General features: G+C 32.4%; 1 long non-coding RNA gene across 2 annotated transcripts; it reads left to right on the top strand.

Annotated features, from left to right (window-relative positions):
* The first annotated feature begins 5,517 nt into the window (after nucleotides 1-5,517).
* Nucleotides 5,518-16,305, top strand: LOC145665709 (uncharacterized). 2 transcript variants are annotated; one of them, XR_014127613.1, is made up of 3 exons: nucleotides 5,518-6,145; nucleotides 14,972-15,066; nucleotides 15,550-16,305. It is a non-coding gene; the product is annotated as an uncharacterized LOC145665709 (long non-coding RNA). The 2 variants fall into 2 exon arrangements; XR_014127612.1 differs by lacking the exon at nucleotides 14,972-15,066.
* Nucleotides 16,306-17,569: the final 1,264 nt, after the last annotated feature.

Here is a 17,569-nt window from a genome sequence, read left to right as displayed (position 1 = left end):
GTCTGTTTGTCTACAGATACCATAGCGAACATGGTACTAGAAAGCAACATATATATATTTTAAATCGATTCTGCGTTCTAAGAATATAATTGATATCTACTACGAAACCCTTTTTTTTTAAGATAGAAATCCTAGAAATCTGTCTTCTCTTATCTCAACATTGATCACCATAGAGATACAACAGGGTTCGCCAGAAGAGCTGGATCGTTCAGAATTTAAAGTTACTCGCTTAATTTTCAAAGCTAAAGAAATGAATTCGGACAGAAATACGGATTATTCTATGCTATTGTTTTATTTATCATGTCTTCAAGTGTATTACCTAATGATCTTTAAATGTCTTTGATCTGCTGCTATGCACATTCTGTGTCTCTTCAATTAGAATCTTTAGACTACGTTGCAACATTTCGCTATCAAAGGTGGCAATTTTCTCTGTTATTGTAACATGTTAAGCTTCAAGTATCTAAGGCATGGGGTGTGTTAGTGTATATTTTGAATTTTGAGAGAAATTTTGGCACATGAGAACAGCTTCCATTACTTGTTCAATGTTAAATGGTGTCCTTACGGCAGATAGTGCTTTATCTCAGCGGATGATTCCAGTTCTGCACCCAACTGAGAATAGCGAACCTCATGAATAGATGTTATGACGACACGAAGAACGCTGCTAGAACGATGGGGTAGATATCTATTACAAGTGTCTGCTTCCATATTGATTTCCATAGCGTGAAGTCGATTATAGGAGGTAACTTTTTTTTTCTTTGGATTCGGTATCCAAATTGATTCCTATATAGTAGCAAATGTATTAAATGGGACGAAACTGGTTTTGGAACGGATTGACCCTCCGAGGAACATGTTTCATCTCTGACCTCATTCCTCTATTCCAACCGTGGTATATTGAATCTATCTATTACTTCCTGCATCAATATTGAATTTATCTATTACTTACGACATCAATATAGAATTTATCTATTATTTCCTGCATCAATATTGAATTTATCTATTACTTACGACATCAATATTGAATTTATCTATTATTTCCTGCATCAATATTGAATTTATCTATTACTTACGACATCAATATAGAATTTATCTATTATTTCCTGCATCAATATTGAATTTATCTATTACTTACGACATCAATATAGAATTTATCTATTACTTCCGGCATCAATATTGAATTTATCTATTACTTATGACATCAATATTGAATTTATCTATTATTTCCTGCATCAATATTGAATTTATCTATTACTTACGACATCAATATTGAATTTATCTATTACTTACGACATCAATATAGAATTTATCTATTACTTCCGGCATCAATATTGAATTTATCTATTACTTATGACATCAATATTGAATTTATCTATTATTTCCTGCATCAATATTGAATTTATCTATTACTTACGACATCAATATTGAATGTATCTATTACTTACGACATCAATATTGAATTTATCCGTTACTTTCGGCATCAATATTGAATTTATCTATTACTTACGACATCAATATTGAATTTATCTATTACTTCCGGCATCAATATTGAATTTATCTATTACTTACGACATCAATATAGAATTTATCTATTATTTCCTGCATCAATATTGAATTTATCTATTACTTACGACATCAATATTGAATTTATCTATTACTTACGACATCAATATTGAATTTAACCGTTACTTTAGGCATCAATATTGAATTTATCTATTACTTACGACATCAATATAGAATTTATCTATTACTTCCGGCATCAATATTGAATTTATCTATTACTTACGACATCAATATAGAATTTATCTATTATTTCCTGCATCAATATTGAATTTATCTATTACTTACGACATCAATATTGAATTTATCTATTATTTCCTGCATCAATATTGAATTTATCTATTACTTACGACATCAATATTGAATTTATCTATTATTTCCTGCATCAATATTGAATTTATCTATTACTTACGACATCAATATAGAATTTATCTATTATTTCCTGCATCAATATTGAATTTATCTATTACTTACGACATCAATATAGAATTTATCTATTATTTCCTGCATCAATATTGAATTTATCTATTACTTACGACATCAATATAGAATTTATCTATTACTTCCGGCATCAATATTGAATTTATCTATTACTTATGACATCAATATTGAATTTATCTATTATTTCCTGCATCAATATTGAATTTATCTACTACTTACGACATCAATATTGAATTTATCTATTACTTACGACATCAATATTGAATTTATCCGTTACTTTCGGCATTAATATTGAATTTATCTATTACTTACGACATCAATATTGAATTTATCTATTACTTCCGGCATCAATATTGAATTTATCTATTACTTATGACATCAATATTGAATTTATCTATTATTTCCTGCATCAATATTGAATTTATCTATTACTTACGACATCAATTTTGAATTTATCTATTACTTACGACACCAATATTGAATTTATCTATTACTTACGACATCAATATTGAATTTTGTCTATTACTTCCGGCATCAATTTTGAATTTATCTATTACTTCTGGTACTATTGCTTGCATGGTTCCTAAATGTGACATAGTTTCACAAGTAGAACAAAACTTACTTGTTTAAGGTTAACCCATCAATTCCCGACGTCATTTACAGGTAACACAATTTCAAAAAAGAAAAAAATAAGAAAGAAAGAAAAGGCTGAAAGATACGCAATTCGAGATAATTATTCTGCTGCTAGTATCTAGCTATCTACCTTTTAGTCAGTGGTAAATTCGTGCTATTACTCCATCTGGTGGCTGTTTAAGAATCAACATGGTGGCGAGCAGTTTGTTTTCTGCGGCTATGCGTCAAAATGAATCACTTTATCGAGGCTCAGAAACGGTAAGATTATGTGAATACCTTATGGCACTTGGAGAATGTATAAGTTGAATATTTATTTTGATATAAAATAATAATTCTCCATATAAATTTTTTCTTTACTTTTCTAAGGTATAATTTGTGATGTTACCTACAGGTGATGACAGGTATTAGGTATTCATTTCAGTCGATTATTTGGATTAGCAATTTTTACAATAATTTAATGTACTTTCTATTATCCTTTTTTCAATGTCAATATTCCCACAATTGTGGGAAAATCAATAACCTCCTTGTTTATCCTGGTCTCATTTGTATTTTATAGAAGTGTTACCATCTCCTTATTGTTTCGCTAACCATGATAATACTTTTGTTCATTTTATGCTCAAGTTTTTATTACCTTTACCATTTACAAATAAAATCTTTCATATCAACCGTTTGTAAGATCTTTATTAGAATCTCAATTGAGTTTCCTTTCTAAACTGGTTGCAAAATCTGTGAAGTTTCACTAGATGGGAAAATATGAAGTTTCATTTACAGAAAAACATACGTTACAAATATTTATATTAGGATTTATTTTTTAGTTGTTTTGTACTGTTTTCGCTTTCTGATAAACGCTATTTTTGAATTTAGATGCTAAATAGAAAATGAAATGAAATCTTTAAGTTTAACGTCCCACGGTATGCCGGTTAGGCTAAAGGAGAAGGTGATAATGAGAAATGAGTGAAATGGTGGAATGAAGAAAATGGGAGGAAACGGGAGAACCCAGAGAAAACCCACGAGCACGGTGTTTGTCCATCACAAAGTCCACATGGCTCGAGCTGGGATCGAACCAGGAACCCCAAACATTGGAGGTGAATGCTATACCACTGAGCCACCGCGCCCCCCGGATGCTAAATAGATTTATTGCTTCACTGAAAGGTTGCAAACTATAGATATGTCTTTTACCTGAAACAATATTATTACGTATTTCAATTCTGTATAAATATATATTTTTTTGAGAAAACAACAAAATAGTATGTAACTTTGTATTGAGTCTAACCATTGTTTGTATATCATTTATTTCAGAATTGAAGCACATGAAATCTCGGAGGAATTATTGTACGAGGGCCATTGAATAAGTTTTGCACAGATGCTTATAATATTCTTGTTAGTTGCGATATGTTGAAATTTTAGGTGAAAATACTTTAATTCTTTGGCTATAAAACCATGTCACTCAATGTAGCCTTCATCTGCTGTGACCATCTAGTCAATCGTTGTTTCCATACCTTGAATGCACTTCGGTAAAATTCAGGTGGCTGATATTTACACCATTGTTTCACAGGAGAACTTAGGATTTAATCACTTTTGAATGTTCTTTCTCGTAGATGGGCCTTCAGACGACCAAATAGGACTGAATCTGAGTTCGGCCTTAGAGAGGCTGAGGGACGACTTCCCATCCTATTTGAATGATTTACTGCTGTGTCATTATTGTTGTGTGAGATTTGGCATTGTCATGATGGAGTTTAATGATCTTACCTTGCAGCTCCGGTTGCTTGGTTTGGAGAGAACATCGCACCTTATCCAATAACAAACAATAATGCTGATTGTTAATTGTAAAGCCATGTTCCAAAAAGTTATGAACATGAAATCGCAATGATAACAGAAAAATGAGCCATGATTTTCTGACCTGATCTGGAAAGTGTAGTTGACTTAAACAACTGCAACCAACATTGTATACTGGCGCAGTCCAATGTGTGATCCTCATAAATAGTATATAATGCTCCCGTATTCTCTACCTATTCGGGATGCATTACATATTACATATTTCTTATATTACTATCTATTTGTTCAATTTTATATGTTGAATGTTTAATACTTTTAGTTTCAATTGAATAACGTAGGTAATAAGTTCATTAATCCGTATCTGAAGATATTTTCAACAGAAAACGAAGAAGAAAATTTAAATTGATAGATCTAATTTCATTAATGAAGTTGGTCATCGAATAGCAATCAAAACTGGTGACCACCGAGCTACTGCATTCCTTTTCCAACGTATCAGCATCGCCATCCAGCGCGGGAATGTGTCATCGATCTTAGGCACATTACCTCCTGGTAAAGAACTGGACGAGATTTTTCTTCTATAACACACAATAAGACGGAAGTAGAGACATCCTAGGAGGCTGACAACCACTTTGACTATGTTCATGAAGAATGTTTTGAATACAGTTTGGATACATATAAGTTCTTGGAAGTCATGGCTAATTCCGGTAAATTTGGGAGTGGTAGCAACATTATCTACAGATTTTACTTTGCTTCTCAAAATCGTTAAAGACCCTAAAAATATTGTTGTCAAGCTGTCCGATGTTTATTTTATGTATTCTGATTTTCTGTACGTATTTATTGTAGATGAAAAAATAATTTAGTTTTTAAAGAAGCCATAAGTTATTATCATTAAAAAAAAATTGATAGATATATTTCGAGGAGATTCGATTGTGATTCTAGCAAGTGAGTTTTGTGATTTACATAATTAGCGAAACTCAGTGTGGAGACCCCAGAAATACAAGAAATTACCTTTAAAAATAAAAAAGAATAAGTGGTTTTTCCATTTTATATATATATATATATATATATATATATATATATATATATATATATATATATATATATATATATATATATATAATTTTGGAGTAAATATGAAACTCACGAAAAATACAGAGAATACAGTATAGGTAACTATACGTCTATACGATTATAAATATAGTTTGTGGCAATTAGACAATATGCAAACCATGAGACTTTAGCAGTTTTTGGTTGGGAGAGATCTATCTCTCTCTCTCATATTCTTTTGCCACCAGGAATTGATACGGCTGATTCTTCACTTGTTTTGAATAGGAATTTCATTACCGACTGTTGGCAGGTTCTGATGTGTACTTCAGTGCCTATTGTGGTTTACCTTTAAACAACAGGAAACATCAGTTATTACCATTTTAAAGCCAAAGAATCCAAGTATGTTCACCTAAAATATCATCATCATATTGCAACTAATAAAACTATTTTATCCATCCGTGCAAAACGCATTGAACGCCCTTTGCATTTGAGGGAAACAGAGCAGTCTAAAGCTGAGCTTGTAAGAATGCAATCTGATTATAGTACATCACAGAAGAGGGAAATGCGGACAAAGAACGTCCTGGTGATGTGAACCGATTTTCACTGAAGATGCTGACTGCGAAAGTCGAGATATTTCGGCAACAAAAATACAGTGATTCCGAAGATGTTCAAGCGAATACGGAAACTGAGGCAGGTACGAAAATATTACATGATAGTAATAAGAAAAACACAAATTTCAAGGTAAGAATCTGCCAAAAGCAAACTGCTCAATGTTCAATGACATGTAAATATTATATTTTGACAGGTAACTAAATATATTTTTCATCTCTTTGTATTTAACCAATTGGTTTGTACTTAGGACAACACGCCGTAGTATCACTTCAGTTTTTGCCAGGGGGTTGGAAGCAAGGTCGTCCACTGACATAAAGAGTTTCACGTTACTTACTAGTATATTATTATACAATTTATTAAAAATCATATGCTCCCTAAACTCAAGGATATAATTGCCCCCTACCCTCTCAAAATAATACCCCTGACAACACATATTTTAAACTTAACATTTTAAAAGGAATTTTCATGAGTTTTTTCCTACCAACAAAATTAAGGTAAGCTTACTCGTGAGTGAAAATTTAAAAAAAAATACAGCTTTCTCGAAAACGGCTCTTAAGATTTTGTTTATTTTTCATACACCTTTATTTCATTAATGGCCATATACTATTCTGATATAAGTAATTTCTCTGAAACAAATATACGAGGAGTGGTTTATTCTTGGCGGTGAGTTTTATTGGACGATTTCCTCAGAAATTACTTATACGATCTTGTTCGTATTTCGTAAATAGGCGTAAATATTAAATTAATAACTTGACAACATGACGTAGCTTGTTTGTTCTGAAAAAATATACAAAGCAAAATTATTATTCTTAGAGATGAATTTATTTCAAACACTTTTCTCAAGAACGACTAAGGCTATTCTGTTCATATTTCATAAATAAATATTTCATTACCAACCTGATAATATGGCCTAACTATTTTGTTCTATATTCTACGGCTGAGGTATTCTCGGTAAATTTCCTCAAAACCGATTCAGGCTATTTTGTTCATATTTCTTAAATCTATTTCGCAAATAATTAATAAATGATGCATAAATTACTTGTTACAAAAATATATAAAGGGAACAATTTACTCTTTTTGGTGAGTTTTCTTTGGCCAAGGTTTTCCGAAAATGTCATATAATGTTATTTATATTTCATAATAAAATGTTTCATTGACAACTGAAGGATAACATGATTTAGCTTAAGGTACAGGAGCAACAAAGTTTAGTGCGGTGACCCTTTCCCTTTTATTTGTTATTACAATGTTCGTGTTATTATAACTATTATATGTTTGTATATGTTTGCTGTTTGCTGAAAGGTCTGACTTTTAAGTCTTAATTTCAATCCCTGCAAATATTATTTAAAGACTATTTTCTGCACTTTTCTAACATGTATTCAGTAGCGATTTCATTAGTTCTAATAAAATTATTTGAAGAAAATGGCGAAAAACTATTGCTATCCTGTGATTGGTGTAGAACGCAAGTTTCAATTTAGGTTGAACTACCTATATAGTAGCATACGTGGTCAATAAATGCCATTAAACTAATAGTATCCATTTCATTTTGTTTACTTTTAGTATGTTTGTTTGTCTGTTTGTTATGTCGTCCTACATCCCCTAAATTTCTGTTTTTATTTTCTCCCGTACACAAAGGGAAGTTTCGCCCTCTTCAGACTGTTTAAGGGAGATTGGATACTGGAATAATAGAACAAACACGTAGGCAAGAGAAAATGTGTTGTAAATCTGAAATTCACTGTTTTCCACTACGAAACTTTTCCGTTAGAGAGAAACACACGCACACACATATACACAAACACACGTACATACTTCTTCCCCTCCCTTACGTTGCGCTTTTGCCGTAAAATTTTAATGGGGCGTTTACAGACCTGGTGGACGTGTGAAAGCTTTAAGGGTTCTGTCTCCTCCCTTCGCCCTTCCACTAATCTATCTCTTCTTCTTCTGCAATGTCTGGCTCTTCATGACACAGTTAATGGTCCCTGAAACACTAGCGCCGAGCAGGCATTTTCTTTTTCTCGCTTTCTTGTATCCCCTTTTTCAAGACTCTTTTTTATTGTTGTACCACAGACGGTGTCGCCAATGGTTAAACAGATTTCGTGTGTGGTTAGATTTTTTCTTTCTCTATTTTCCTTAAAGAAAACTGTTGTGATATTCAAGGTCGATAGTTTCGTGTGACTTGTTACTTTTAAACCACAAAAAAACATGTTCTTTGTAGTCATTGTAACTAACATGAGATAATTATGTTATGAAGCCTTTCTTTAATTTGTAATTTTTTTTTACTTTATTGTTATTTGTTTCTAAAGTCGCAAGGAGATGTATAAAGTAAGGACTTAATTTAAACTGCCCTATTTTGATATTATTATGTTTTCACCAATTAACGTCACTGTAGTCGCCCAGCGCTCTAACTAGCTCTACGACCTATGTAACCTCATCAGGTTCAATGCCACTTTTACAAAAGCTGTTCATTCAGTTCTGTCATTAGCAAACTTAATTCAGTTTCCACTCTGTATTCCTATTTCTGCGAGATTCATCTTAATATTGTCCTCCCATCTGCTCCTAGGTCTTCCTAATGGTCGTTTTCCGATTGGTCTTCCTAATGGTCGTTTTCCGATTGGTCTTCCAGTTAAGACTTTGAAAGCGTTCTTTCTCTCCGCTTACTTCTAAACCTATATCCCTGCAAACGTTTAATAAAACCTCTGCATTACTCCTATAATATTACATGTGTGTCAATATTACGTATGTGTATGTCGTCGTTACAAGAAGATAAATAATGAGACACACGATATTTTAGTTAACACATTTTTACATACTCATTACACAAAGAAATAAAGAACTTGTTTTAGCAGAACAAAAACATTATCAATTACTATTGATTTTAAAAGATATAGCCTTAAGTGGCATAAAAGTTCAGTTTTGTAAGTTGTTTCGGAAACTACGGAGTGAATTTACCCTAAAGAATGTTATTTTCCTTAGCTCGATACCATCTTTCGATTGATATACGTATCTTTTTTTTTTACACAATATTGCAGTAAAACAAAATTAATTTTTTAGTCTTGATCACCATTTTGATTTTATATCTTGTTAACAATCCCAGGTTTATATACTGTCTTACTGTTAGTGTCATAACGTAAAAGTTGATAAAGGTATGGTTTAGTTCTAGTTTAATGTTAGTAGATCTTAATAAATGACGTACTTATCCTACTGCAAAATTTTAAGATTTACCAAATAAAAGTAGATTTTCAATTTCTCGGAAACTACGCATGAGGATGACACTAATCCACATCATTTTCTTCAGAACACACACACACACACACACATATATATATATATATATATATATATATATATATATATATATATATATATATAGGCTAGTATGTATTTTATCTTCGAACTTTGTCTTTTTAAAATCATAATATTGTTTATAATTTTATACAAAATACATTGCCCGTTGGTAATGTTGGGAGGTGAAATTGGGTACGAAGTGCTATTGAATGTATGCACATACTCCCACACTTAATTTTTGGTAGATGTAAATCTGTACAAATAGAAATAATAGATGGTATATTCTTGAATCTCAAGTACGTTTTATATGTAATTGATAAGACTCTCAAATCGGTAATAATTATTCTTCATAGTATTATATAAGCTATTGGGAGGAATTTACTTACTCTCTCGTATGACACATGGATTATACAATAAGGAAATGTATATTTAACATTGAATATTATTATGACTTCTTGTTGCGTACATTATCACTAAGCGAATAAGCCAAACACGATACTGAAAATAAAATTAAAATCCCAATTCTGGAGACAATAAATCTGTACAGTGATCGTTTCCAGTACGAAGTCTTACCGTTTTCTGACACATTATCGAAACATTTTTTTTAAAATTCATTTTCGAATAATATAATAAATTTATCTTAAATCACACACTTATTTTAAACTTCAGAGATAATTCACGAAATTTGGTAAATGTGTTGTTAGATTTATCAATATACTCAAGTATATGGAACGAATTTAATATTGTTACTTTTGTTTAGAGCCCCCGCCAAGTGAACTTTGTGGTGGATAAACACCGTGCTCGTGGGTTTTCTCGGGGTTCTCCCGTTTCCTCCCACTTTCTTCATTCCACCATTTCACTCATCTCTCATAATCACCGTCTCCTTTAGCCTAACCGGCATAACCGTGGGACGTAAAACTCATTTCATTTCATTTTTTTTACTTTTGTTTAGCTCGTAGATATGTGGTTAACACACGTGGTTCCAGAGCGGGAGGTTCGAGTTTGATTCTGCTTGGAGCTTGATGTGCGTTGGATCCCACGTTAAGTTATAGTTTCACGACTCACACAGCATCGGCGCTCAAAGAGACATTTAAATCTCAAAATAATCGTCAGAATAGTAATTTCCCTGTACGTTTATGCCATTGTCTATGCAACACATTTTTCTCTGTTGTCAGGTGGGTTGCATAGTGGCCAGTAAACATACAAATATAAAAATTTGTTACTAAACTAAATAGTAAGTGCAAAGTTAATGGAAGTTACTAACTATCCGACGTAGAAATTTAAACTGGCAACATATCATCTTTGATAGCCAACCTTAATATTGTATACCGAATCATAAATATAAATGAACTAGCATAATAAGAGTTGGTCAGAGAACAAAGATGTAACACAATGGTGTTCATCAATGTTCCAACAGAACTCATGACATTCATACGATAACTATCTCCTTTCACATACATTTTCAAGTTAAATTTTATATATAACTACACAGTCTCTAGATGCTGGGCTGCACTGTGTATTTATCCTCCTTGTGGGAATTCCAATTTGATAGTATATCCATAAAATTGCCTTTTTCTTCATTGTCTTTGTACTTTTTAAACATTTATTAGACTCTCTATTATCAAAAAGGTTTCAAGAGTTGGGTCTTGTATCTGTTTGGATGCAGTACTGGCCATCAGAAAATTCTTTTAATGTTTTTTTTTACTTTCTTTGAAATTTCAGTTTCTTTTTCAGAATTGAGTTTATGAGAAATTTATAGCTTTATGAAAGACCTGCTACACGTGCATCATCATTAGGAAATTGTGCATTTCACCTCCCTTTTAAATGTTGCATTTTCAAACCTTGCATATAAAGATGTCAATCGATATAAGAAAATTACCATTACCTGATTTAATTGTTTAGGGTGTTAATGAACCAAACCGAATTGTGTTACACCCTTCTGTTTGAAAACTTGACATTTGTGTTAATTGCAAAGCAATGTAGATAATACTCTACTAGTTTGCTCTTGTGAAGGTAGGGTGATTTACCTCAAAGGTCGCCATATGGATAAGTTCTTCAAATGGATAACACTCTTTTGACTACCTCAGACGCTCAATAAATGTGAGCTAGACAAAGGATCTCTAGACAACATCCGGCGTCCGACACCGGCTCGCGAACGCTACCAATCTCTCACAGTTCATTTAGATTTAATTGTAAAATTTACTAGATAAAGCTTACAAAATAGTAATCAGATGTTTTTATATGGCAAATAAGTAATCTTCATATATAATTCACATGATAAAATTGAACATTATAATTATCTAACTAACTATCTAACTGTAACTTCCCATTGATAATTGTTTTGCAGGTGTGTATTGAGTTTGCTAGTTGAAATTATCAACAACGACTACAAAGGCTAATCAGTTAATATATATATATAGGGTGCCTCATTTTAATTTTTACACGAAAATATCTCGAAAACGGTTGAACGTAAATGAAATGAACAAAAACTCAAATAGGAAATACCATGAAGCAAATCGAATGGTAATGTTGCGGTACCCTCAGGGGCCCGGGGCCCCCAACTTTAAAATTTTAAATGGAAACATGGGGTACTGACACTTTGTTCGATAGATCTCTAAAAAGTAAAAAACAATGTTGCAAAAGATTTTTCATATCGGTCACCGTATTCAAAATGGCTGCCAACATATGTTACTTGTATCAGATAAACGTCCAGTACCAGTAATAGAAAACTGTTGAACATAAATGATCCAAACAAAAACTCAAAGCCATGAGGCAAATCGTATGATGTCGCGGTGCCCTCCAGGACCGCCTTTGATGGGGACCCAGGCCCAACTTAGAAATTTTAAACGAAAATATGGGTCAAGTGATACCTCGTTCGATAGATCTTCATACACTAAACAGCGTTGTGGCAAAAGATTGTTCATATGGGTCACCGTTTTCAAAATGGCCGCTAAGACATGGTGCCTGTACCAGATAAAACGTCCAGTACCACTGATATGAAAATGATTGAAGATAATAACGGATGAACAGAAGAAAACTTATAGGAAACCACAGAGGGTATTTATCATTTCACGGCTCGAAAATGTTGCAACAGAGGAGAAGAAAGTTACAGTAAAATGCCATAATGTAAAGGAGGAAATCAAATTCCTAGAAAATCATCGTTCCAACGTCCTCCGTATGTGGGTGAAGGGAGACGGGAAGGAACAGTGAAATTACAATTGAGAACCCCACTTTTATTTGAAATAGGTATGGTTTGTCTGAAACACTTGGGTGTAAAAATGACTGGTACTGTAATGAACCGATATTGTCCAGACGACTTTTGAGCAAAACCAACTTTTGTACACATTGTTCTAAACTTGCATTGTTCAACAAGTTAGTTTCGCACTTCAAATGATTCATTTTTGCGCAATACATCTTCATTGCCTTGCAATCAAAATGAAAGGTACCATTTAACAATAAATTTACCTACTTTTTTCCATTACAAACATTTGTCTCTTATAAAAAACACATTTCAGATAATTTTGTTGTGCAGATACAATTTGCAAATGCTAAGGTGGGAGAGGGCTCTCATAATTTGAACGTTACAGGTAGTGGCTACCATCATTTTTGGATTGGTGAGTATGTCTAACTTTGAAATTTTGCGCCATATATATATATATATATATATATATATATATATATATATATATATATATATATATATATATATATATATATAATTTATTTCATTTATTTATTTATTTATTTAACCATCATCGGACACAGCTTAGAGGCCATTTTATATTGGATATCTAACTCTGTTAGTGAAAATCTTTCATAAACTTTTAGGAAAGACGAATATTGCTACACTGTAAATCAATCATTTATATTTAAAGTTCTGGGACAAGGGTTTCTATGTAACTGTTGAAAGCATTTTGAGAAATCTTGATGTCATTTGCAACTGCGTCAAAATCTGATGAACGAGATTCAAAATTTATTTTTTAAACACCCAAAGGCTTTAATTCGAAAATGGAGTCTCAGTTTTCTGACTGAATGTTTGGCATGTATTAAAATGAATTATACATTTCTTTTTCAATTGAGATTAAAATATTTTTTTTTTTAATGACTTAATGTGAATGTGTAAATCAAGGAGAAGGTGATTTCTTCTTAATTTTATTTTAAGATCATTCATATGTTTAGTTAAATTTGTATAAAATACTAACTTCCATAACCACTTCAGTATTGAGTAGCTCAGCCAGAGGACGACGTCTTTTTATTCAAGCAAATTTCGGTTTTATTTCGAGTTCAAAAAATAATGTTATATCTATTCTGCAGCTAAGCCAGAATATTGCTGTATAATATGGTACCGGTAAGTCATTTTCTCCGATCTCTTCAATAAACTTACGGAATTGTCTATGATTAAGCGAATATGATCTGATATAATTAACAGCTGACATTGTAACTCTCTACATTGCGGTGCTACTAAATAATGTGATTCCAGTGCCGCGACGAGCGACCACGCAAACATCATGGAACTGAAGTAACCCTGAGTCACCATCGACATATCCTAGAAATTCTACGATTAACATCGTCCATGTTCAGTAGGTATTTGCTTGATTCGATGGGCACTGTCTTGGCACAACGCCCGGTTGGAGAAATAAGTAAATACCGAGTCGTAAGGGAACAATTGATTGAAACATAATTACGCGACGGAGCAAAGAATTAACAGACGCAAATATATAGTCAACAATATAAACTTTCGACACACAGATTAACATTAATTTGCATAATAAAGTCCAAATACAATAAATATTCCTGAAATAAAGATGGTTGTATTAGACATGATTCAAATACATCAACACTTCCAAAATAACTGAACATTACGTGTATGCCTTGTTACCAATATTTTCAATTTACAGACACAATCTACAGGAATTAAAGAATTCAAAGTGTGATCCAATCTTTAACGGATATCAGAAGTAAGTAGACTGTTGTATGGATACGTAGGGAAGCTTCGAAATAGGTAGAATTATCAAAGTAGAGATTATTGTTAGTTAACGGAGTAGAAGTAATTTAACTTCTTCTGTAGAGTAATAGTAATATAGATTTCCCATAATTGTTTGTTTCTTAAAGCAATAACTGTTCTGACGTAGGCAGACTTATTCGTTGCATGCAATAGTTTAATAGATAGAGTGCGTTATAAGTTGCTATGAGATAGTAGGGCACATAGAGCTTGTTGCATTAAGCTGTATGCATTACAATTGACTTGCAGTGTTCTGAAATATTGCTGGTTGTTAAAAGTTTTAGATACACAAATACAATAATAGAATTTCAGCGTACTGAACTATTCGTGATAGATTGTGTAACGTATAAGGCATATCTTTTTCATGAGCGTATAGTTTAAGTTTGCTAAGTATGTAATCATTTAGATACATCCGTACCATAAAGTTAATAAAGAAGAATCGTCAGAATTGAATCACTTCAGTAGACCATAGCCAAGGCCAGTTTCTTTACTTCTATTAAATTAATATTATTATTGACAACACATATTAATGAATTTATTTACGTATTTATTCATTATTTAATTCATTACATCGCGATGCGATTCAAGTTATTTGTAAACTAATGTTTTTTTCTTTTTTTCAAGGTATTGAATATCATATGTCGTTCAACAAAATAACATCATGATATGGCCTTTGAGTAAATATTATATATTTCGCTGTTAATAACCTTTATTGACAGGTATATAAATTGTTATTTCCTGCAACGTTAATAGCTGATCATGTTTTTGTATAGCATACTTGTACGCTTGCTAGAGTAATAATCAAATATTACTAATTAATATGAAATACATTACAAAATGAAGCTCTGTATCTATGTTACCCGAAGTTGTCGACTAAAGAGGCGAAGCCCGTAAGCTATACGCTTATATACAATGCATGTTCCATCTATTCATCCTGGCTGCTTACAAATATCCAAACAATCGCTTCAAAAAATAATAAATATAATTAATTGTAAATTTCCGCAATAACGTATAGTTTATGAGTTAAATACAGTGTCTTGCAAGGGGGTTTCCTCTGTTTAAAAGTTAATAACAGAGAAGATGCCAGAAATAACCTCATCAAATTGTTGTTATTTGACACTCTCTTGATTACAATGTGGAACCATTCATTTATTTTTGTTTTCTTTTCCATTCATTTGTTTGTTGTTTTCTTTTATTTTCAGTTCAGTTGCCAGTAGCGACAAATGATTGGCAAGATGGCTGGGTAACTTTTCTTTTAGCACCAAAAATTGATTTTAAAGTGTTTCTGAAAAGTGAAGAAAATTAAAGAAGTTCAGAGACGATAGCAGGCTAAATTTGATACTACGACACAATCACGTGTAACAATAACAATTACGAAGTTATGCAACAAGTTTGAGAGGGAAGGAACTGTTTGTGATCTGAAGAAGGAACAATGTGGCAGGAAAAAGTCAGTAGTGGACGAAAGAGGAGTGGAAACAGTGTTAAAATTATTTTACAAGATTCCCACAGAAGTCAATATGGCAAGTTCTACGTAATCATACTTAAGCAAATAAAGTGTTGACTGCATTTTAAATCAAGCAAAGTAAATATCCTTCATGAAAGCCATGAAAGAGTAGATTGAGTATCCACTCCAATGGAAATCATATCACATGTCTGTCGGTCTCTTTGTCAGCGTTACCGAGGATTATTGCTGCCAGTTGAGGACACTTTGAACATATTTCACGTTGCAATATCATAAGTAATGTTTTGAACATCTTTGAGACTTCAAGAAAATGTTTGTTTTGTTTAATGTTATTAAACCTAAGGGTGTAAATCTCTTTGTGGGATACCCTATAAGTAACCTTTAAAGTCTGTGTCTGAAGTTCGTTTCAAAACTTCAAAGGCTCATGTGCATGTAAATAATTTTTATAATGCGAGAAAGTATGTTAACTTTTCCATAAAATTAAGTTTTCCGTACACACTTTGTGTATATTTTCGTAATTTTGGAAATTTGCCCTACCATTGTGTTCTGAATGCCCCAATTCTCTAATATTATAACACTTTTATTAAAACCGATTAAATAAAGTGATATCTATTACGATGACAGACAGAAAGATTGTCTACATTATGCAATTCCTGAAAACAATGAAAAAGAAACTTTGAAATTATCGTGATAAAACTTTTACTTGCATGCACCCTGCAACATTGCTATTCATTGAATCAAACCGGGAGCACTTCCAGAATCTGCCGTAGAACTGACAATTCAATTCGTGAAGAATAGTAATGTTGCCGGGTGCATGTAAGTAAGTTTTATCATGATAATTTCAAAGTTTCTTTTTCATTGTTTTCAGGAATTGCTTACCGTAGACAATCCTTATCATACCATTTGATGCACTAAAACATGAGGAATGTTGCCAATTTAAAATGTTAATTTATGAAAACTACGTTTTCCCTAGTAACCCCTTAGAGAGATCTTATCCGATTAGTTATCGGTCGAAAAGAAAAAGTCTTTTTTCCATTCCATAGTTTGCAAGCTACTCCAACTATACAAACTGAAAATTAACGACAGAACATCCATACGTATAAGTTATGAGTCAATTTACGTGACTTGTAAATAAATTGATTTACACCTTCGGTTACATCTGGTAACACTGTATGGCTCCGAGTGTACTTCAAACGTTACTCCCTAGTTTAAAAATGTATGCATGAGCCAGGTTTTATTTTGGTATAGCCATTATTTGTGTACCGCTTCTGGTTCAAAAGTTCTACTATTCCAAACTCCGGGTTGCATTGTATATTGGACACCATGTAGCACTCTACGGAAACCAATGGCTTGTCTAGCCCTTCGAACTAAGGATGCAACGACTCTCTCTTGCCCAGCAATGTTATTATGGAAGATATAAAGTTATCCTACTTTCTTATTCAGAACTTTCAGATCTTTTTCAAGTTGTGGCCTGTGGTAGTGCTTCATTTATGGTACGTTGTTGGTCCTTTAAAACAACCTAATTAAATATAGCGTATATACAGTAGATATTATATTCGTAGAAGAAATGAGAATAAATAAAAATTAATATAAGGAAGAAGTGGTCATCATGGGACTCGAATTGGTGATTAACATCTGTTATATTTCTCTAAGACTTGCCTTACAAACTGCTTTACATTTTCAACCGACATGCGATAAGAAATGCAGTGATGGTACATTCAATGGAATAACTAAACTTATAATTCCCCTTTCCATTCACA

Source organism: Thermobia domestica, chromosome 12, assembly GCF_964235325.1.
Source record: "Thermobia domestica chromosome 12, izTheDome1.hap1.1, whole genome shotgun sequence".
NCBI lineage: Eukaryota > Metazoa > Arthropoda > Insecta > Zygentoma > Lepismatidae > Thermobia > Thermobia domestica.
Note: the sequence above shows the minus strand (reverse complement) of the source record. Positions and strands in the feature narration are given on the sequence as shown.